General features: G+C 46.3%; 1 long non-coding RNA gene across 1 annotated transcript; it reads right to left on the bottom strand.

The window, feature by feature from the left end:
- Positions 1-10,018: 10,018 nt before the first annotated feature.
- On the bottom strand, positions 10,019-16,082 carry LOC146433280 (uncharacterized). The gene is made up of 3 exons (XR_014854035.1): positions 14,117-16,082; positions 13,613-13,698; positions 10,019-12,662 (listed from the first exon to the last, which is right to left on the bottom strand). It is a non-coding gene; the product is annotated as an uncharacterized LOC146433280 (long non-coding RNA).
- Positions 16,083-23,612: the final 7,530 nt, after the last annotated feature.

Raw genomic sequence — 23,612 nt, 5'->3', positions numbered from 1 at the left:
TAATGTGAATTAAATCCCTTTTATCTTCACACTCATTTTCTAAGGATAATAATCCTTTTTTGTGTGCACCCACTTTAACTGTTCCCTAACTGAGCTGTAATTGCTGATAGTAATTAAGTTAATACATATTTATAGCCATGTAGAGTTATAGAAGGTCTCCCGTAGTTTTATTTGAGGCATTTTCTTTAACCTGCTGTAAAATCATCAACAAGTTGTTCAGTGTTAATTGCCTCCAATGCTGATCTCGTCCCCTTGCCTCCGGACAAGGCAGGGCAGCAGATGGCTTCCCTGGACAGCCACTTTCTCCCTGTTCCCACCCTGGCTCTACTGCAAGGCAGAAGTGACCCCCACCTGTCTTTCCTACCAGTTATGATCCGGTTTTGGCAAGTTCATCCCTATGGATAACTTTCCAAGCCATTTGCAAAAAGAGCCTTGCAAGAGCCCATGTCTACACATGCCATGAGGATGGGGGAGCAGGACCCTGGGAGGGCAGGGATCCAGCAGGACACAGCCTCTGCCCCTTCCTGCAGCTCTGCCGAGCTCTGCCGTGGCAGCAACCCCCCCATGCCAGATTTTCTCCTGCTTGCATTTGGGCTTTTGTGCTTGCCAAGAGCCCCAAACCACTCGGCAAACAGTGTGTGGTGAGAGATCACCTCGTGTAATCTCCGGGTGAATCCCCCCATTATACAGTTGGCTAATTAACTCCGGGTACAGGGTCAGGATGAGCTATCGGCTCCAGGAATGTCCTCCCCAAAGGGAAGTAAATATCACTGCAAGCGCGGGGAGCCCCTTTCTATGGTACTGAATCCTGATAAAGAGCTTCACTCCACTCTCCTGCTGTTGGCTCCAGCTTAGCGTTTTTAAAGCTGATTCTCCCTGTGCTAATCTGGAGGGTCCATTCAGCCCAAAGCTCAACATCTGAGTCTATTTGCGAAGTGTGCAGCTGTGTCAATTTGCAAAGACAAAGGAAAGCTCCTCTGTCAACAGGTCGGGGAGCTCAGGTAGCACGAGCGAATTGAGGGCAAGAAGTCAAAGTGGTTTCACAAACCATCAGACCATGTTTAAATCCCATCCAGCCTGAGAGGCCAGGGCAGTGCAAGGGATAAAGAGAGCGCAGAGGAGTGGACTGAAGGGCCAGGGCTACGAGGCCACCAATTAGTGCTATTAAAGAAAGATAATTAGATCTGCTCCATGGAAACCCCAGAGGGGGCAGAATGCAATTTCCATTTGGGCTTATTTTAATAAAGGTTAGAAATGCCAGGAGGTGCCAAAATTGCACTGCTGGCAATATGAGCAGGGCCCTCGGTGTGGGGTACAGGAGTTACAGGGCAGCAGGAGAGGACCACAGCCCTCCCAGGACACGGGAGACTGTCTGCTCAGTGTTTGTACCCAAGGGATAGAAACCAAAAATGTTTGAAATTAATAATTCCAGATAAAGAAATTCAACCTCTTTTAGAGGCATTGCTTCTCTGGCAACGTTTCTTTGCAGAAACTACTCTGCACAGGGGCAGAAGCCATGAAGAGGTTTAGTGGTGATGTGTCCTGAGCAGAGAGCAGGGCTGGGAGCAGTCATTCCCAGGATGGAGTTGTGAGGAAGGCAGGAGGTATCCTGGCATCCTCTGAGAGAGCACGAAGAAAGTAAATCCTGGGGAGGAAATAGGACTTCTCACTTAGACCCTTAATCTCAGTGCCACCAGGTCAGGAAAATTCTTATCCCTAGTTCACATAGGAGAGAGTCTTGGGAAGTCAAGTCTAAGATTTCTGAAGTCAGCCTGTGGTTTATGATGTGTTTTAGCCCAGACTGAGCACTCCTTAGCCATTGGCAATTGAGGACCATGGCACTGCAGAGTTCCTTGGGTTGGTGGCAGGGACCAGCCAGGATTTGAAATGAGTACAGGAATATCTGTGGGACTTATAACATTCAGAGAGTTAATGAGGAAAGGGAGTAAGGAGTCATCACACAGTCAGTGTAGGAGAAGGTCCTAAGTCTCCTCATTTGTAATAATCTAAAATACTTTCCTGCAGGAATTCAGAGAACTACAAAATAAGTTGTGTTTGAGCAAATCCATTTTGCCACTGAAAACTTCCCCATCAGAGAAACTTCCACTGGAAATAAAGGCAGCTTCAGTCTTTCTTTGGATTTTTAAGACAAAAAGTAGGACTCTGGTTCAGAAGGATTTTGTTGAAACTATAACTTTGCCTTCAGGTTGACACTACACGTGGGAAAGAGGAATTTCAAAGATGAACAGCTGGAAGGCTGAAACAGCCAACCATGGTTGATTTTGGTGTCAGTCATGTGCTGCTCTCACCCCCAGCAGTTGGCTCTCCCTGTGCCTGTGGTGCAAGTTTAACTTCAACAAGTCCCATTGGGAGGAGATTTAGATATTGTCCATTAGATAACTATTCACAGATGTGCAATAATAAACACCATTAAATAGCATTAGTGGGTGGACTTAGCAAAATATACATCACATATAGGGGTATCTCTAGAGAGCAGGGAAAACAGGTGAACTCTTGTGTTATTTCATGACACAAGGTCCAGTGATACTCTGCCCACCTGCTTCTTCCTTCTCACACAACTTGCCAGGGCACATATACAGAGGTGTATACAATTTGACTAGATACTACATTTTCCTCTTATGGGTAAGCATATTTATTTTGATAATGTCTGGCAATATAAAACCTGTAACATTAATAAACACTGTCATCCCTTTCAAATATTTCATACTTACTGAATTTTTTTCTTTAATAAATCACATGAATAAACCTTATTAATCATTTAAGTAGACCCTTAAAACACTGTTGAAAAGATTTTCCAACTCAAACACCTTTTAAGACGCAATGACATCATGTCTGTCGGGACATTGTTATGCAGTGAAGATTGTGAGACATTTTCCCTCCATAAAGTTGCTGTAATAAAGTTTGTCACTGCAGACATTTAAATTCATGTTTTCTTCTCTTACCTTCTTCCTTTCTCTGGTGCTACCCATTGTTAGGGCGAAAGACAAAACATACCACAGTGAAATATTGGGGGATCTAACCATGGAGGCTTCCACAAAGCAAAATGCCCATTGATTTCAGCAAGAGCTGTAATCTGACATTCTGTCTTACATTGACTCCTGGTTACTTGACTCCTCTTGAGCAGGTAGAACACTCATGGAGAGAAAGAGGAAGAGAAGACCCCAAATTCTACCTGGAAATGAAGAAAAATTGAGGAAAATATATTGTTTCATGGAACTGAACATTCTGGGAGGAACCAGTCCTCCCTGTAAGTCTTAACTTGTGCATCTCCTGACCCAGAGGAAGGTGATGGCCCAGCTGACGGGTTCAGCAGAAGCTTTGCCTGCTGAACATAGCAAAGGTTTATTTGACTAAGCTAAAAGAGAGAGCAAAAGATGAAGGCGATGAGTTTTATCAGTTGGAGGCTGCAGATGCTTGGATGGTGGCATCTTGTGAGTGAGCTGAAAGCCATAATAAAGATGATATTTGGTGTCTCTTCCTCCTGTTCTAGAAGCTGAGCTGTGTGCTGCTTTGCACAGACCCTGGAGGGTTCCACAAGCCCTGTCCCATCAGCTTCCCATGAGCTCACCCAGCTGTGGTGATGGCTCCTTGGTGGTCTGTGAAACCAAAACCTCAGACGTGCCATCGGTGCCTGTGACTCAGATCTGCTGTGTGCCTCCTCCCTCACCCTGCCCAGAGGAAGAGAAGCACATGTGCAAATGAGTCTGTTGGGTTTGGCTGCTTCCAGAAGTGCCTCGCCTGGCAGATGGGCCCTGCTAGCAAGGGCAGTGTTGTGCAGTGTGTCGTGTCCTGCAAGTGGGGACATATGTCTGGCAGCACAATGAGCAGAGCACCTTGAAGAGCACTTTCAGCCTCAATGTCTCAAAAGGTAAAGGCTGGAAGAGCCTCCTGAATGCACACACAAAGATCCAGCTGAATTCAAACCCTTAGGCTGGCAGAAGACATTTCCATGTGGCACAGAGCTGTGCCTGCTGCTGGGTGGTCCCAGTGGGAACCAAAGCTAAACTTGTCTGACACCCAGCTTCCCAACTGCCCTCCCAAATTAGTACACACAAAAAAAGCCTAATCCAAGCTCTGACCTAACCCAGCTGCAGTCTCTGCAGCAGGTTTCCTTCCCAAAAGATATCCTGGCCAAATTTAAGACAATTCCCAGGGGCACACCTGCCTGATGCTGATTATAAGCTGTCTCAGATGGCCCGTGCCCCTGCTCTGCTCCTGCTCCCATGCTACCGCATTGCCCGTGGTTCCAGTTGTCTGCCTCTGGGGACAGTGGCACCTCCTGCCCAGAAACCTGCATGCCTGGCTGTCTTCCTTCTTGCTTGAAAACTAGTCAGAGTGCACAACCCTCTCTAACTGAACAATTAAGCTATTAAGTAACTCAGTTAATAAATTCAGATTTTGCCCTAATACATTTCTAAAGACCTTGTCTAATAAATTCAGAGCAATCTGGGAAGAATGCTTGTTCCTATATTTTAAAGGCAAAAGTGATTTATATTTGCTGAGAGAACAAAGACAGCCGCATGTGATTTATTACTATCAGTCACTGTATCTTTCATCTCTTTAATTATTTTCTCTACAGGCAGCTTCAAAAGTGCTCTTGAAGGCCGAATGGTGAGTGCCTTTCAAATTCAGATATTACTTCAGTCTGAACTGCTGATTTTTGCCTTTGTATCTGTAGCTTCAAGTATTAATCATGGAAGCTGCAATTTAGTTTGCTTAGGTTGGACTTAATGCAAGAAAAGATTTTGCATGCTTGGTACTCTACCAGAGCCAAATGCCTGAAACCTCTAAGGCTTTTGTCCATCAGTGATATTTTCCAGCGTGAAAGCCAGCAACAACTACCAACATCCATAGGCTGACTGCATTTATAACAAGGTTTAACTTTTGTTGTCAGACTATAGGCAGGAGGTTTGGGACCAATTCTGAAAGCTGCTCTGGTTTTATTGGACAAAAAGACCAACTTTTCCATTCCTCCCAGAGAGGGGATCTTGCTTGGCATTTGCTGTGCAGCCAAAGGAGAAGATGAACTAAGTGTTGGAAAGCCTGAAGCCAGAACAGGACAAACACAATTACATGAAGAAATCAATCTTGTTTCCAGAGGGAAAAAGGCAGGAATCACCACTTAAAAGCCCCCTGTCTGTCCAGGAATGTGGGGAGATTTCCAGAGGAGCCACATGGAGTTTGGATCCCACGTCCCAGAAAGATAGGGGAGCCAAGTTCATCTGTCACTCATGTCCTTCAGAAAGCCCAGCCTAGAGCAGCAGGGGAAATGATTTATATCCTTGCTCTCTTATGTACCCTAGAACTTCTTAAGATTTGAGAAAATTGGATTTAATCTTTGTCCAGATTCCAGTCCCTGATCAGGGCTCAAACTGTGGGAATTTTTTCTGCCAAGACTATCTTCCAGCTATTTCCAGGTAGTCCTCAAAACAGGCCTGGCAGGGATTCAAACAGGAAAAACCATTTCTGCAAGACTTTCTGTCTGGCTTTACAAGCCCTATAGGTCTGGAGAATCCTGATGAATCATCTAAAATCTCAATAAGTGCCTGCATGACTTGTAGCCAGAATGGACCTCGGGCATGTAGGACAACACGTGGTTTGGTCCATGCAGGGGACTCAAAACTGCCTGTCCTGAACAGCCTGGGCTCCCATCGCAGGCTCTGGGGAAGGAGCAATTCCAGCCCATCCAGGTCTGCGTGGCCTGGAAAAATGTTTGTCTCCCAGAGCTGCCCGTGGGCAGTGTCGCAATCTGAGGCTCCCACACGCTGTTTACGTGACACGGTCTCAGCCGCCGGCGTCTCGCTAGGTTCGAGTGCTCTGTGCTAAACAAAACAGCAAGAAACAAGGAGCTTCCAAGGTTTCTTCTTCCTTAGATCCTTCCAGTCCCCACTCTGCTCAAGCATACATCTTCTCAAATGACATGCCTCGGGTTGAGTCTCTACAGTCAGAGGAAACTTCTAGCAGCATTTTTTGGGGTCAGTTTTTCATGACTGAGACCTAGTCATGCAAACAGAGATTTATTTTTCCTTCTGACCAAAACAACTTTAAGGAGAAAATTCTTTCCCATGACTAAAGCCAGGCTGGAATTTTTTAACAGAACGTCAAAACAGAGAGTTTCAGGGAAGGGGTCAGTTAGGGGCGATTTTACATGTAATTTTTCTTTTTGTTCTCAAAATGGGAAAAAGCCCACATCTGGTATTTAGTGATTGTCATGAAAATAAGTATCATGGTCTTTACCAAGATCCTTGCCCATTCTTACTGCTAGCTAGAACCACTTCTAGCACTGGTTAGGATTGTTTCTGACAGCATTGGCTGGTTTATGTGCTAGTTTTCATTGTGAATGGGGTGAGGTGCCCAATCATGACAGCCAGTTGAAGCTCAGCCATCCTGTACCAAATGCTTCAAAGCTCTGGAGGTATTTAAAAATTGAATATAATCACCCACCCAAGGATGAAGATACACTAACACCTGGACCTTTGTTTTCTCTTTGATTTAAAGTAACTACCAAGGCCACAGCATCTCCTGAGAGGAGTGTGTGAAGGACTGTGTTCATCAGCCTGGCTTGTTCCCCTGCCTGTCCCTCTCCTAAAGCCATAGGAACTCAGATGGAGGGGCCATTTCTTCTGTGCAGCAGTGAAGGGTGTGCACTCACACCAGGCAACAAGGGGCAATACCTTGTCTGGAAACCAGAGACCTCTGCTCTGCTCATTCCCATTACTGCAGGGGATATGGAAAGCAATAATGTGGTATTAACCAAGTTACCATCGACAAAGCTTTGAACAGTCAAGCTTTGAAGAGTGCAGAACATTGCTCTTACCATTTTCTGCCATGATATTGTAGCCCAGAGGCTGGCAGAGGGAGCCCCATCTCCTGCACTGCAGGGAAGTGCAGCCCTCCCTCCCAAAAGCTGCTCTGAAGCCTGGCTATCCATCTGACTTCCCAAATAAAATGCAGCAACAATGGAAACAGAATTAATTAAACTAAAATAGACATGATTTTATCCTTGTTGGCCTAACCTCAGTTCCTTGTACATAGAAACCTTCCATTTGTGGGCCTGGACATTAACAGATGAGTTATTAACTAGCCATGGCTAATTATAGATAGCTGCATCACCTTCTTAAAAAGGAGACATTGTCAAGGCCAGCTAGGGCCAAGGTTGAGGTCTTGTGGAGTTAATCTTATTGTAAAACCCACTCAATAGAGAATATTTTGTTTTACCTTCAGCTTCCCCTGAAAATCAATTTTATGGTAATTTGAACAGTTTCCTAAAGTGTTTGCAAAACAACCATCAAAGCAGGGCAGAGGTAAAACAGGTTAGTCTGTCTTCATTGTCTGAGCTGGCACTGAACAGTGTGTATCGGTGAGAAGGAAATCATTAAGCCTTTAAACTTCTTTTCATTTAGATGATATACAATATTGTTAATGAACACAGTTACAGGCATTTGCCTTCCCCAGCTGTATGACTTTTTACTCAGTACCACACTTTTAATCTTCCCACAGACTTACAGAATTGTTATCCCTGAAAGGAAGCGAGACCTCCCTCACTGATGAAGATTTACTTTGCTAATGCTTTTTGATGAGGCAGGAACACAGCGTGGAGGAATTACAGGAATAATAAAATAAACATTTCTACCCACAGAAAGAGGAACCCATCCTCCCAAAGCACCCCTGATTCATGGGTGGGTATCCTGCCTCAGGGCCACACCAGAGCCTGGAGTCCTCCTGAAATTACTCAGCAAGGAGGGCAGAGCAGGGTTTGAATGGTATAAATGGAGGGAGGGGGGTAAGTTCTGAGGTGGTGGAAGCCAGTGTTGGTGCCTGGACTCTGAGCCAGTGCTGATTTAGCAGTGAGAATCAGGACCTCCACAGAAAATCTCCAAATGAAGACATGTGTGACATTAGCTAAGGCTTTCTAATTAATGGAGAAAACAAATCTGCTCCACCCCAGGCAGCTGCAGCTCCAGCCAGCATGTTACTTATTAGCTCAAATTATTATTATTATAAAAAACACTTGACTTTCTTGTTCAAAAAGTAAAAAGGGATTAGTGGGGTCTCTCAGACAGCTCTCCTCAGACTAACCTTCAACATCTCAGACAAAGCCTCAACCAGAACAGAGACTTTCTCAGGGCATGGACAAAACAGATCCCAAACGGCTGCAATAGAAAGTCAAAGGCAATACTTGACATGGCACTCAACTCTGTTTGCTGACTTTTCCTAATGCATACAATAAAATTCAGCCCAAATATGTCACTGCTGCCAATTACCCAGGGCAACAGCCGGACCCTGGAGCTGGTAAATCAATGGAGACGCCAGGGAAAGCTGCTTTCCCCAAACGTGAAGTAGGTGGAAGACCATAAATGTGAGAAGCACACCAGGAAGGATTAGAGGCTGCAGAACAAAACGTGCTGGGAGGGCTCCAAGGGACTGGGTCCCCTGTGGCCACCACCCCTCCCAGCTTGGGCTTAATCCAGGGCTGCACAAACCTGTCCCTGGGGAGGCTGCACCCCAGCCCACTCCCACCCAGAGACCAGAGAAAGGGGGCATGACTCATCAACCAAATGAGGATGCCAAGAAACCCCCATAGGAAGTTTGAGCTTCAGCAGGAGGAGATGGGGCTGGTTGGAGTGTCAGATGCTGGAATGTCAAAGCCAGCTTTCCCCAAGGCAGCAAAGCCCCAGGCTGTGTGGGAGGGGGCAACCAGGGATGGTGTTGGCGTTTGATTAAAAATTATTTGATTGGCAAATCCAAGCTGCCTGGGACTTGGTAGATAACAAGCCACAGCTTAGGTGTGAAGTGCTCTCTTTAACCTGAAAGTATTTTCCTATTAAGCAAACTGCATCATACACATTGCCATCTCTGCCAGCTCTGCTCACAGACTGAAGCTGTTCCCAGTTTTGATGGCTGAAGTACTGAAGTAAGTGGAATCCAGTAATTTGTATGGAAATGCTGAATAGCAGTTAGTATTTTTCATCAACCAGGCCCACCACACGTGGCTGGGTGCTGTGCCAACACAGTGCTGGGGGTAACAACACCTTTTGGGATGTTTGGAAAATGGCTGAGCCTTTTCCATGGTGGTTTCCTCACCTATTCTTCAGTCCTTATGGAGAAAAGCTCTGCCTCCCAAAGAGCCTGCAAAGGACCGCAGCGTTTGTGTCAGGAAGATTTTGAGGAGTGTGATGTTCCACCACTCCCCTTCTGGGCTTTGCAGCCCTGCGTGGTGTGTAATGGTCCAGAGAAAATCAATTGGACACTGCATTTGAGAGATAAGGCCTGGGATATTATTCTGAATAACCTGGTGACCCCAATCAATCTCTGTCCCCAAACCTTCTGAAAGTTTGATACTCTAGTCTGCAATTAAGCCTCCACAACCAAGAACTGTAGCAGATGTTCCAGTTAAAACACCTTTATTAACTACTTATTTTTGATGAATATTGTTAAGATACCAGCCAGTGCATTTAAAGGCAGACCATAGGTTTTGCCTGACTGGTACATGGTCCAACTAAGATTTCGAGCTATTTTTCACTTGCTATTTAAGTTTTCAGGATTTTTTAAAGTTGGTAAAACTAAAATAAGCTGTGAAATCCCTCAGACTTCCCCTGTGATAGTGACTCTGGGAAAAGAACTTAAGCCAAACTGTCACAATGGAAAGAAGAGAGCTTGAAATGTGAAGGGGTATGAGAACACTCTGTCTCCCTCTCCTGAGAGGGAGCAGAGCTGGGAGGATGCTGGGTGCTGCTCTGGGTGCACTTGTTCCATTCGAATCAAGCAAGAAATCATACTTGGTGGGGACGGCTGCTGCTCAGGGCAAAGCAGATGCTGGAGACAAAATGAGTCTGGAGAACAAGTACTGAACACAAAGGTTAATTCCTCAGATAATAACATTTCTGCTGAGCCAAACTTAAGCTTGCTTCCTGCTCTGTGATGCCTTTGGGACATGTTCCCTTCAGTATAGGCTGCTGCTGCAGGTAGTGCATGCCCTCCTTGTGTGCTTTTGGGCATGGGTAGCAAGGGAGAAGAGAGAAATAAATCTGTGCTCATCAGGCAGTGCAAGGGCACACAAGGAATATGATCTCCAGGGGATGCATAGAAAAACTCTTTCCCACAGCTGCTGCCTTCAGATAAGCCCGGGGCACTCCCTGGTGCATCACTCCCAGAGCCAGACTTTTGGCTCTGTATCATGCAGTAGAGCCCTTCCCCTGTCCGCTGGGCAGCTCAGCCCAGAGTCCCCCCATAACTCCTGCAAATGCACCAGCCACATGGTTGGCCATGCAGGGTCTGACCCTGAAGTCCCCAGGGCACTTTTTCCTGGTGGATATTAACGTTGGTGAGTGATGCCCATTTACGCACCATGCACAGCTGACTGCCTACACCAAATCCCCTCGAGCTGGCCCATCCCGGGCAGGGGAGAGAAGGAGCCTTTGGCGGGAAGGTGTTTTTCATCACCCCGAGAGCTGTGTCCGATGGCATTGTCAAAAACAGCAGGTAGCAGTGACAGGCAGGGTCATTCCCCTGCCCAGCCCCAGCCCCTATTGTGCCGCCTTTCAGTGCGAGCGAAAGGTCAGCCCGCAGCCCCGGCTCCCAGCCTTCGCTTTTTTGTTACGATTGTCACAAGGTAAATTAATCAGATTTACGGCATTAAGCCTTGCCGTATCTTGAGCCTTTCAGTCCTTTCTGCCCCGAAAAACTTCCCTCGTATGAACAGGCTCTTTGTTTATCCTTGCCCATACAATCTTCATTTGGTGATGGGGAAGCAGCAGAGGGACAAAGACTGGAGGAGCGGGCTGCTGTCTGCAGGTACCCCGTGTCACAGTGCTCACCATCCAAAACACTGGTGGGTCCATCGATTCAAATATTTCTCCTGGCTAGGTAGTTTTCAGAGCTGCAGTGCCACTAGCACATCGTTTGGGAAGAGTTGCTGCCCCTCCAATCAATAAAAGGCAAGAGCAATTCTGCAGCAGGGGCAAGATGCAGCCACTGTGAGCACAAAGCACAATTTATGTCCCTCTAACATACCTACAGCATATGGGACCACTTACACAGTTGTTTGCCGTGGTCAATGGGGCTGCCGAGCCATTGGGGAGCTGGGTCTTATTTCACTTTCTGACGGGGATTTGGAAATGACTAACCCTGCAGCCAGCACAGGGCTCCCCAGCCACGCTCCCAGCGTGAGCCAGCAGCGAGGCCAGGCAGAGGTGACAGGTATCTTTATCCCACCACCCAGGAGAGCTCCAACATCCCGCTGGCAGGAATTTGTCTGCAAATTTTCCCCCATTGAAAGGAACGAGGTGGCTGATATGATCACTTGATTAAGGGGCAGGCGAGGTGCAGACAGGGACACTTCAAGGGACTGTGCTTTGAGGAATTTCCTTCCCTTTGGGAGACTGTAATCCACTTCTCCCCTCTATTTCTCACTCATAGGGTCTCACAACTACAACTGCCAGTTTTGTCAGTGTGTCTCATTTCTGTAGAGTATACTGCTTGAAAAGACCTATACCTAATCCCTCCTCCCTAAAAAGAAGTCTTTAAAGAAATCTTTAAAGAAACAGCAATGAAACTCAGAGAGGGTAATAATTGTGACTGCAGCGAAATTCACAGCCAGAGTAAGAATGGGTGGGAAACAGTATCAGTGACCTTATCTTCCATAGGTGCATTTGATTTTGATTTGATTATCCTCAGGGCAACTCATAACCGTGACACATAAAATACATTAATGCATTTGTTTTGGACAATGGCATGCAGATAAGAGGAAGATTATACACCACATTTGGATGCTGGGGTTGTCTTGACTTTTCTGCTTCAAGTTTAACTTTTGCACAAAAAAAAAAAAAAAAAAGAAAAGTGAGATGATGGTACATAGATTGTACATTCAAATGACCTCTCCATAATCAGAAAACTTTTGATGTATATTTAAATTTAAAAAGGAGAACCAGATTGATATCCTAAATTCTCATCATCCATCATTCTTTGCAAAAAGACCTCTTCCCAAAGACAGCTGGCAGGCTGACTGCCTTCCCTCCAAAAATAAGCAGCGTGGGTGAGTTTGCACATAATCTTTTGGCCTGATGCTGATACACAACCAAAGATGTCTGCAACTTTTGGAGTGTGACTGGTGTCACATTGAGTGAAAAATGAGATCTTGTGGTGAGCTGAAAATCCTCTGTGACCCAGAGCTGGTCTGTGAATAAAGCCAGCAGCATTGCTTCCTTCCCCTGCATGGGGGTTGGCCCTCCACAACTCCTGGCCATGCTCCTCCTCCTGCAACCCCGAGCCCATGACTCATTAAAAATGGGAGGACTTCAAATATCTGGGTCAGACCTTCCCAAAGAGCAGGAGGGTGAGCCTGGCATGAAACCATACCTCTGCTGAGTGTCCTGGGTGGTGACAGCAATTCTTCCCTAGATAAGATTCTGTTGAGAGAAATTAATGCATTTTTAATGAAACATATGGTCCAGCTTTGAAGAGAAGACTGATTTGTTTTATTGCCACTCTCTATTGACACTGTCCCACTGGAAAAGCTGCCGGAACTCTCCACCTCTGCCCATCCAGCACACAAGCTTTACCTGCCTCACAGGGATGAGGTGTTTGCAACAGGTTTTTTTGCATTTTCAGATTAAAAAGCCTTAATCAGTATAACATATTTCCTAAAAGAAGAAGAAAATAGATGTGAGTCATGCTTTCAGGCACACATCTACTTAAATATTTTGCCAGTGTACATCAGCTACGATCATCATGGTGATTTCCTCAAGATTAAAAAATAGAAGAGGAGGGAAGAACAGGCACTCCCAACTGTGCCTGAATTTTAAAAATGGTGTCATTTTTTTGGCTTTGTCATTATTTTCATTTCTCTCTTCTCCCTCTCCCCTAGAAATTATTAAATCATTAAAATGATTTAAAAAATAGCGAAGCAGATGTCTGGCCTGTTTGATCTCAAGCCTGAATATGGAAGAAAAAGGAGTCAAGGCTCTGATTATGGAAAAAAATGTAGAAGAGAGGGAAAAAATTGTAACAGGAAAATCATGAAGGAGAAGATTTGGCTTTGATCTCCACACTGCACTGGCTTTGCTGGGCGGGGGGCTCTGCTGAGCAAAGCTGGGCTGCTGTGCGGCTGCTTTGCAGGATCACAGGGGCCACACTTTACACCATCTGCTCAAAGGCAAACAGGTCACTCTGAGCAAGATTTTCGTCCTTTGGCTATGAGAAAGCAAGCAAAATACATATTTGATGTTTGCAGAATGAAGCTAGACCTCAAATCACGGATGCTGTTTTGACTTCTACACAACCAGCCTCCTTCAGCTGAAGGAGACTGATTAACAGGCTGCAGCCTTGGTTTGCTTAATCATTTTAGTTCCTTATTTGGATACCCTCCTCTTTCCCTGCTGCAGGGAATCCAGATGGTAGGAAACAACCATTAGAAATCAGAGCAATGACAGCAAAGAAGGTTAGCAGGCATGCAAAACTAACCTGCTCACACTGCTCCTGGTGATTTTCAACAGTAGAAAGTATGCTGAGAACAAGGGGTCATTTCTCATGGACTCACTGCTAACATATTCTCAAGGTATGTTGGACAGAGATTGAGATCTTGGCCACTTACATTTTCACCAGGTCTCCATTGGTCCTTCACTTTTGAGGACTTGTCATTTAAATCAGTCTCTAAAGGCTGCTTGAATTGCTTTCCATCTGGAAGAAAAATAATAAAATTATGATGATGGACTGAGAGCAGGACATACTACTCAAATCCATCCAGAATTTGGCAGCTCTGATAAAAATGTAAGTGGTACCATGGTGTTTGGGATTGCAAGTTCCTCCAACCTTAAAGCCCCACCAACACACTCCAGCTCTTTTCATAGTGAGACAGAGAAACAGGACAGGAACTATCTCCTGGACCTGATATTTTTGTCTGAGAAGCAGTCATAATCAGAGGAGACCCCAGTGAAAATAGTCCAGTCTTGCTCACCCCACCTACTCTTTCCTGAGCTATGGGTTTTACCTGCTGCTTGCACAGCCCCACTCTGAGAGCCCAGCTCAGATGTTTCAGAAGAAGAAAGAAGCCCCAGAAAATGTAGAGGTGGGGAAATCTACCCTACACAGATCCCACCTGCATGACTGGCAGTGGCTCAAGCTTCGATCTTCATCAAAGGCATCGATCTTCATATGTCTTCTGGGCATATTTTATGATTCAGCATCTTAAAGTCTACGTGGCTGAAAACAATAGATTCCTTCTTTTTGTCAGTGCAGCTCCAGGGGACAGAAGAGGATGCTGTGATGTCTTGGGCATCAACACCCAATGCAACTTTTTTCTGCCAGCAAATCCTCTGTGGGTGGTGGCTGTAGACTAAAAAGCTGAGGTGTCTGCATCCATGTAGAGCTCCTAGAAAGAAATTATTTTCAAACATTTGTGTGGAGCCAGTTTCCAGGCAATGATGCTAGGGGAGAGTGATCCTCCTGCAGGATCCATGTTATCCAAACTCTTCTGCCCTTCGGGTGTTGTATGCAAACAGCTTCTCACCAGCTGTGGCTGCCTCTTTGCAGTAAGAAAATTTGCCAATAGCAGTTTGAATGAGAGCAGATCAGTTCTGAAAATCTGCTGCTTGGAGTATACCAGGCATCTGATTTTCCAACTGGAAAGTCTTTTACCTTAGCCCTGCTGATGAAAATTAATGGAAGACACATGTTCACAAGACCCAGAGGACATCTGTGTAAGCATTCAGGAAGAAGATCAAGACTAATTCACACCAAGAAGCCAAGTGCTTAACCAGTATCACCTGTATTGCTGACTGCAGACAGGCAGGAGGTGGCCTTGGGGTGCCAGGACACCCAGCTTTCGTATTAGCCACACAGGGAACAGCCCTGACTGTCCCTGGGTATGTTTTCAGCCATCACCTCCATGGAGATGCAGCCACCCCAGAGCAGACAGTGGCATTTGCTGGACAACAGGAGCAGCCTCTGATTGGAGAGGGAGCCCAGAGCTACTGGGACAGGCAATGATATGAGCAGAATCCAATAGCATACAGCTAATACAGCAGATGAGCAAAGCAGACAATAAGTGCAGCTACACAGAGCTGTATCCGCTGGGAGATGTTTCCAGGCTCAGTGTGGGCTGTGGTGAGACTTTCAGAGGGATGACACCTGGCAGCCTGCTCCCTGCCTTTGGACTGTCTGTCCCAGCCACGTGTCCTGAGAAGTCAGTGCAGCTGGGAGGGTGCTAGGGCCTGCGTCAGCTGGGGAGTGCAGACACCCTCTGCAAGGTGCCAGCCATGGAAAGGGCCCTTCCAGAAGGTCAGAGCAGGGACAGATGGAAAATGGTCTTTATTTAGCTTGGAAAGCTTTCCTTTTGGGTGGATCTAGGACAAAGGTGGGGTTCCCCGCCTCCCCCCCTTTCCAAAACAAGGCAGAAAATAGAACAAAACCAAAATAAGAAAACCTCGATCACACCTGATCAAACAGAACATTTAACTCAATCTGAGAAAAGATTTTGTTTCCTTTTCGTGTGTTTCACTTATGGTGTTTTTTGGTTGTTTTTTTAAAATTCTAAGCTCATGTATTCATTCAAAAATTGTAAATTCAACATTTCTCAGTGGGACAGCAGATCAACACAATACATAAAATTTTCTCAATTCAAAGTATGTGTATTATATTCTTTTTTTACATTAATTCTCCCTCTCTTTTTCCTCCTAAATTATCCACTGAATTTGGGTAATTCGTAAGCAGCCCCAGCCACTGTGAACTTGGCAACACTGCCTTTCCACTGAACTGATGACCAGCTCATGATGTCAACCAGTGTTACTGGTGCCACCACTGAGAAAAGGGATCTTCTCATATTTCACCATTTCTGAGACTGTCTGAGAAGTTTGCTCACTGGCCTGCCTAAAGTAAGACCAAACTTTTTAAAATGGAAGGTCCCAAATTGGACTTTTGGGTAGAGTTTTGGGCAGCTGAAAATGTCCTAGCTGTGAGGGTCGACAAGCCAGCATTGATATGCTGCTGCAGCCTTGCTCCTGCTGGTGGATGTTTCCCACAAAGGGACAGTGGGTAGAAAGTATGGGTTTTACCTCATCAAGGCTCACCAGAGCTCATCTGGAGGCCTCCCTGAGCCTCCAGGGAAACAACAAGGGAACAAGGGAAACAAGGGAAACCTGTCTACTTTGAGCTAGTTTGCACATGAAGTTAAAGCAAGTCAAGTCCAAGCATCAGTTTAAAGCACGGTTGATCAAAGCACACAAACACAAGGCAACATTACTCCAAGCTAAGAATTCTCCCTGCTGTCAAGCGACTCTTCAGCACCTCTCCCAGGCACTGTGATCTTTCTGTGGCTGTCACCAGCTGAGAGCCAGAGCATGGAGAGGATCTTCCACTGATGGTACCTTCAACACACACTGACGAGCACAAGTGAGTCTAAAACTGGGGAAGGCTGGGAGGAAGCATTGGATCCCCCAGTCCTCCTTGTCCCCTGGGCAACAGGAACAGAAATCCCTCCACTTGCTGCTGTGGGGAACATGTGCTGCACAGACATGGCTGAAAAACGTGGTGAGTACTCATCCAAAAACCCAGTGCAGAATGAACTGATTTAAAACTGAGATTTTAAGAAAATAGTTTAATTGCTTGAAAAGCTCCTAGTCCCGAAATAAGAATTATTGCTCAGTTTCTGTAAAAAAAGAGCAGTAAAAGCATCAAATCCCAAATGTAGGCTTTATCCAACTATGTTTCTATAGAAAATCCTTCTCACTTTCCTGTCTGGTTTGATGCTGGAAACACCTGGTCTTGCTTACTGACAAAAGTGCACCTCATGGACCACCTCTCTCTTCCAAGGAAAACAGCATCAGATACTCAGCCTGGAGCATCTTTGCACCTCTGCCTCCTATAGATTTTGCCCCTGGCTTTCAGGGTAGCAAGACCCAGCACAGCACCCCCAACACAAGCATTTGGAACCAGTTTGCTCTGCATCCCACTCCTCTCTTGTTAGGGATTAAGGAGAGGTGTTTAAAGCTGCAGGCTGCTGGGATGAGTTAGGGCTGCCTCTGGGGTGCAGGAGTGGCTGGAGGCAGCCCCAGGGAGAGAACTTAGAGACAGCAGCTGTGCCCTGCCAGCAGTGTGTCCCACAGCATGACACTGTCCCCTTCTCCCAAGGGTTTGTACTCCAGTTTTGTCTTCAGAAGTCTCCTCAGATTGCAGGAGGCACCTCTGCCCTGGGCCATGGGCAGCATAGACCCTATTTTGGAAAGGAAAACCCTTGCACTGCCAGCTGGTCTAAGGCATGAGAGCCTGCATATCATGCTACAAAGCTGCTGCTTGAGGCCTCTTTAATACCCTTACATCATCAGCTTCTTTCTGGTTCTCACAGCCACGAGTGATGTAAATGCAATCCAGCCCACAGCACAGGAGTGTGCTCTTGGCCAGAGCAGCTGCAAGTGGTCTCCCAAAGCACAGATAAAGCCTGAACCACTTGGACCTCATAGATGGAACAAAGCCATGAGCAGCTTTGGGAAGTCCTCAATAGTGATGCTTGCAGCTGGGCCAAAAGTATCCTGGCAACAGTATGCTCCTGGCCCTGCCCCAAGCAGCACCTTCCCCAGGCAGGTCCAAGGGGCCTGGGGTGACATCTCTGCTGAGCTTGATGGGGTGTCTGGGGGCACATCACAGGCTGCACAGCAAGAAGTGGTTGGGCCTGCCAGGGTGACTTCTCCCCTCCACAACTGCAGGCCTCCCTTTGGGACTGGAGAGTGAAAACCAGTTCCATCTCTCCGTCTGCTTCTTCTCCTTCTTCACATGCTAGCAGCCATTCTGCTGTTCAAGGTGGCATCTGAGCCTGCTTCAGAGCTGAAGCAGAGGCATATGAAAGTTGAGTTATGGAGAGACTCCTGACAGGCTGGCAGCAGTCTCAGTGACTCACTAACTTGTGATTTCCTCTGTGGTGGTTTTCCAGCACAGCTGCTCCCGGCCGCAGCACATGGCGAGTGCTGGCAGAGTGAGCACTGTGTCATTTCTCAGAAGGCTGGGCTATGTGGGCAACCTGTGCATTGCTCATGCAGATCCCCACAACAAACTCTAGTAATTGCCTCAGAGGATAACAGGCCATAAATCTGGGCAGCTGCACATGTGAGGCACGCATGGTCTGGCTCCTGGAATCAAAGCGCGTGTGTTTTTGCTGTTTGCAGTGGCTGAATGTGTTTCTCATTCTGGATTCCCCTTTTCAGAGGAAACTCCCTCCATCCCCCTCACTTCTCTCATCCTCTTTACGAGAGGACCTCAGGCACTCTGGAAACACAGGAGAGGTTTACACCACTCCTGTGAGACATCTCACAACTTCTTCGTGCCATTTGACACATGAGGAAGCTGCACATGGCAATTTTTTACACAGAGCTTGCAGGAGATGCTGAATGAAGTGAATTATAATTTTCTGCCTCGTGGCCCCATATTTTTTTCTCTTGGTTTGAAACCGTAGCATTTTTGTTGTGCACAAATTTGATTACGAAACACCCAGAGTGCCTGGGTTACCAGCTTCTTTGCAAACCTGAAACTTAGCTCTATGGTCACAGACCTGTTTTGTGCAAACTCAAGGCTAAGGTTTGAGTGAAAGAAGAAAGGAATCTTTTTCCTTGCAACTCCATGGAGGAAAAAAAAATGAAATTTAAAGAGGCTTTGTCAAATAAAACCTAACCTGGCCGGTCCAGGAACCTCACACAAAGGGACATTGTGCTCTACTTAAGAAACAGTGAGTCCAGTCTGTCAAGAGTGTGTCCTGTACTGCCAGTGCTCAAGAAAGTTGGACTCAGGTAGCCAAATAACCTGATGACTTCATGTCTGAGAGCTGGGTAAAAAGTATCTTCCTGCCTCCTTTCCCTTCCCACTTATTTACAGAAGGGACTCTGCAGGACAGATCAAACTATAACACAGATGACAGGATCAAGAGGGAGAAGACTCAGGGGAGCAGGAGCAAGCAGAAGAAAAGCATGGTTGTTGAGATCAGCAGCTGGAAGCACAAATGCACTGGGATGGCTCTGCCCTGGGGCAGAGCAGCCCAACACTGCAGCACACTGTAGTGCCCCAGGAGCCATCCTGGGGTGGCACTTGGAGGTGTTGAGCACCCTGCTTCTCCCAGGGGCATGGGCAGAGCAGGGTGTGGGCAGCTGAGTGTGACTGCCTGGGCTGTTCCTCAGCTGCTCAAAGAATACCATCTCTGCTCTCTGGAGGATGCCATCCTTATTTCTCCAGGACTGCTGGGATTTCCTGGCTTGACATGCTATTGCATGTCCCTCTCTCCTCAACATGTAGCAGTGCACACTCATATATATTTAATTTGCTGCCTCAGAGTAGAGGGCACTAGAGCACCAAAAAAACGTCGAGCAGGTGTCTTAGCAGGGGTTTGCACTTCAGTGGCACAGTAAGGAATGGACTCTGCCCCTTGGAAGCAAATCAGTGCCTGTTCCACTCTGACAGTGCAACCAACCCAATGCAAACAAAAGCAGCAGCTCAAGTCCCTGGCAGCATGTGTGCATATCACCTGTATGGCATTCCTACAGTCTTTTATGAGCATCCTGGGAACCTGCAGCATTCAAAGGGCTGCCAGCTTCATGATTTCTGTCCAGCCCATTGCAAAGACCTTCAAGCTAAACAAGTGAGCTCCCAGAGCTGCACATTGTATGTGGCTTGGTCTCTCCCTGATGTGCTGTTTTCCTGTAATACACCTGAGACTTCAAGCCATGCTTTAAATAAAACAGCTGTTTTGACCACTTACAAGAAGGCAGGGAATGCAGCCACACTTTTCCAGCCATGGAAACCACATGAAAAGCTCAACAGGCAACTTTCCCCAGCATTCCCACTCTCCTTCATACAGGCTAATCCCAAAAAAAGCTTGGCTAGAAAAAGATTTGCAGAGCTGCATGTCATAAATCCAGGGTTTCACTAACATTTGCCAAAGGATTTTCCCTCTTCTAGGGGAGTGTCTAAATCATCCTTGATGTGAAGTTAGGGAACAAAAACCACCAGGTCTCTATAGCCAACAGTATTTCTTTTCTGTTTCTTCTGATGAAACTGTTAGATGGATTTCCAAATCCCTCAGAGGAGGATCCTTCCTATCCCGTATTTTTCATTCTTTCTGATATTCTTCCCTTTTGTTTTCAGCTTTTGTTTTGTATTTTACTGCTGTCAAGCATAGCAGAAATACTGTCATTTGTAGCTCTAATTACCTCTCTGGTGTCAATACAAGACTGTTGATGCAGTCTAGACTGTAGACTGTGAAAAGCCCTCTAGAACACAGCAGAATAAAACCTGCAGCTCATACAGGAGCAATTTTAACTGTCTAAACATCTAAACAGAAAACAAAGCCTTTTCTACCAGGTTTCAGGAGAAATGTACAGTTTTAACAGGGAATTCCATCGCCATGGGTGAATTTACAGGTCATTAAAAAAATATAGAAAAATAAGCCCTTCCTGCCTAGAGATCCCTGAAATTGAAAGCACTCCCACCACAAGCATTGTTTTTTCAACTAAGCTAATGCTGTGCTATGGAAGTGAAAATGAAGGATGGCTTGTTGGATGTGGGACATTCAACAGGACTAAGGTTTGGGGCTGCAGCAACACCTGCTGAGTGGCTCATGTATCATAGCTCAGGTGGGTTGGCTACACAATACCACTTGGCTACTACTGTGGTGCCAAAGTAACCTCCAGAAGTTTTGGGAGAAAGGACTGGGAGCACGTACAGGCTAGATATGGACTTTCTGGGCTTGACAGAGTGAAGGTACCCATCCAGCTGAGCAGCAGCATGCCTTCAGGAGATGGGCTTGATCCCTGAGGGTTTGGCCCATGGCCTTGTAGGACCCTGGGATTTCTTCCAGAATGGAGCACAGAATGGGGAGTGGCTGTCAAACCCTTGCTGTGCCCTGGCTCACAGCCTGGCCATTTCCACAGCCATTTGCAACCTTTGTAAAGGATCCAGATGGGCCCATGTAGCCTTGGGGACTTCATTTCCTACTGTGCAGGAAGTGGGAAAGATGGCTTTTGTGCAGCAGCTGGGCTGCCCAGGGATGTGGGGCGCACTGAGAATGGGAGGGCACAGCAGCCTGCTGCCCACCAGGTACCAGTCACCTCTCCCATATCAGCCTCTTTGCCATCTCTGCAAAAAAACATCCTTTGCTCCTTTAATAAGGCCAATACAGAGTGGTTTATTTACTTCATTATGCACCGCTTGCCTTCTTCCTTGCTTTTGGGCTTCACTAGTAATTTTTCTGTCCCTGGATTAAAAGAAATTGGTTTACTGGTAGATGCAGTAAAATTGCATTTTGTTCCCTCTCTATTATCTGGGCTTTCTATTTGCCATTAAGACTGTTCAGCACTATTAATGGCTGTCCCTTTCTCGTCTCACAACAGGATGGATGAGGAGCACGGCCATATCCTGAGCAATCAGAGACCCTCCTCTCAGAGTTGTTCCAGAACAGGGGCTTGGCAATAGCTGCCACACTGTGATTGCTGCTCTGTGTCAGCTCATTTACTCCCTCTTGCCCCTTTCTCACAGCACAGCAGTGCTCTTGGGATCTCATCTCTAAAGCCCTTTTTTTTTTTTTTTTTTTGCCCCAAACTGGTATTACACAAACCTGATTTCATGTTTGAAGGCAAAACTTCATACTCTTCTCCTTGTATTTAAGCTCAGCTGTGAGAAAAACCTGAAGAAGGTGAATGGGAACGTGTGACAGAAGTCAGAGTTATATCCCCCTGCAGCAAACCTGGCTCCAGTGTGGTCTCAAGCAGCGCTCAGCCCCCTGCAGTGAGCTGCTCTGCCAGGGCTGGCTTAAAGGATAGACCAAGCAGGCGTCTACCCACCCCCAGGAAAAGCTTGGGCTGCTAAAAAGCAAGCTTGCTGAAGTAAAAATATTTATTCTCAATTTCCTGTTAAATTTGGCAGGAACAATGAATTTTTTCTTGCAGTATTTTATTAGGAGATAGGGATTTAATGGGAAAACCCAGCAAAACATAATCCGCCTCCCCAGCAAACTGGGTGAGTCCAGGGCGACATTTCTCTCTCACAGCTTTAACAAGGACATATCCCCCAGCTTTACCCTTGGACACTGTGAAGAAACCTCTGATCCCGTGGCTGGAGGCATGACTTCACAGCCAGAGGGACCTTAGCAACAAGCCCCTCAAAAATACCTTGAGGAATGGCATTTAGGGAAATTAACTGCCTCTGGCAAGAGCAGCTGCAGCACTAAGGTCAGTCACCACGTAAGCCCACTCGCCTGGCACTGCCCTGGTCTTTCCAAGCGAGTCACACTTGCAGCCAAGCTTTCACACAGCAGCATAAATGCAATCCTGAAACGGCCCCTGGCTTGCAGCAAGAAATGAGGGCAAAACACAGTGTCTTCTTTTCTAGCTGGAAAAAGAGCTAGAGTGAAATACCTTCATGCTGCTTTGACAAAATTGGTAAGTTATTTATTTTCCCCACTTTCCTTGAAAGCTAGAGAATCAAGTTAAAGTATGAGTGTGCATCAGTGATCCAAATGTGACAACAGACACTGGGGACCTCCCCACTTCAGCTTGGTTTTAAACCTAGTGCTTTGTATGAAATATAACAGTGTGATTCATCATAGAGTCAATTAGGCTTTAATCCAGCTGCAGATTTATCCACTCAATGGTTAAACCTGCTCTGGTTGCTAATAACCTCCTAATAAGACAGGTGCTGGTGTTTTGTTCTAATTTAGAACACTTAAGTCCTACCTCAAGCTATTAACATGAAGTGAAGGTTGGTTTGTAACACAGGGAAGCAATATAAAGCTATCAGCATTCATTTGCATTGGGCAGTATGAGAACTGTCCCACTTACCATGCCACCAACTTGCAGGATGGGTCACAGAAACAGACACTGCATGTACCCCCCAAAACACAGTTCATATCAGAAAAACTTTTGATACCTCCCTGCCACCTCTTTTCATCCAAGCACATTACCTTCCCAAAACTTTTCTCCTCAGAGCCTTTTCTCTAGGAGCATAAAATTATTTGCAGTAGGAGAGGGCAGTGAGATGGAGGCTCTGTATCTCCAGAGACACCCATGAGTCAGTCCCAGATCAGACACCACCCACATAGGTTTATCTCCATTTTCTATTTGGAGCCTCTCATTAAAGTCAATCACTTTTCTGCTGCCCTGAGAATGATCTCAGAGACTCTCCTCTCACCTCCCTTTCTTCTAATTCCTAACACAGAAACTTCTGGACTGTAGCCAAGGAAAGAAAACTCCCATCCCCACAAGACCTCCCTACCTCACAGCATCCCATCTCCCCTCCAGGGCAGCAAGCCAGACTGCTTCCCCTTTCCCTGCCCCAGCACCTTTTGTAGAGGTATAACTCACTCTTCTCAGGTAAGATCAACTACTCTTAATGCAACACACCCATGGCCCTTATTTTCCAACTTTGCAGTCCCTCCTCTTGGTTTAAACACAGCTGCTGATACCAGGTACAGCTGAAGGCCAGCAAGATCTGTACATCTTGGCCCAACACCAAGTGAACCAAGAGCAGTGCATGTCTGTGAACAATCACCAGGCAGGAGCTCACTCTGCTTACACCATGCAAACACTCCTCCTGCACTAGGGGCAAGCTCGTTATTGCCCTCC

Source organism: Lichenostomus cassidix, chromosome 9, assembly GCF_008360975.1.
Source record: "Lichenostomus cassidix isolate B80296 chromosome 9, HeHo_3.0, whole genome shotgun sequence".
Taxonomy (NCBI): Eukaryota; Metazoa; Chordata; class Aves; order Passeriformes; family Meliphagidae; genus Lichenostomus; species Lichenostomus cassidix.
Note: the sequence above shows the minus strand (reverse complement) of the source record. Positions and strands in the feature narration are given on the sequence as shown.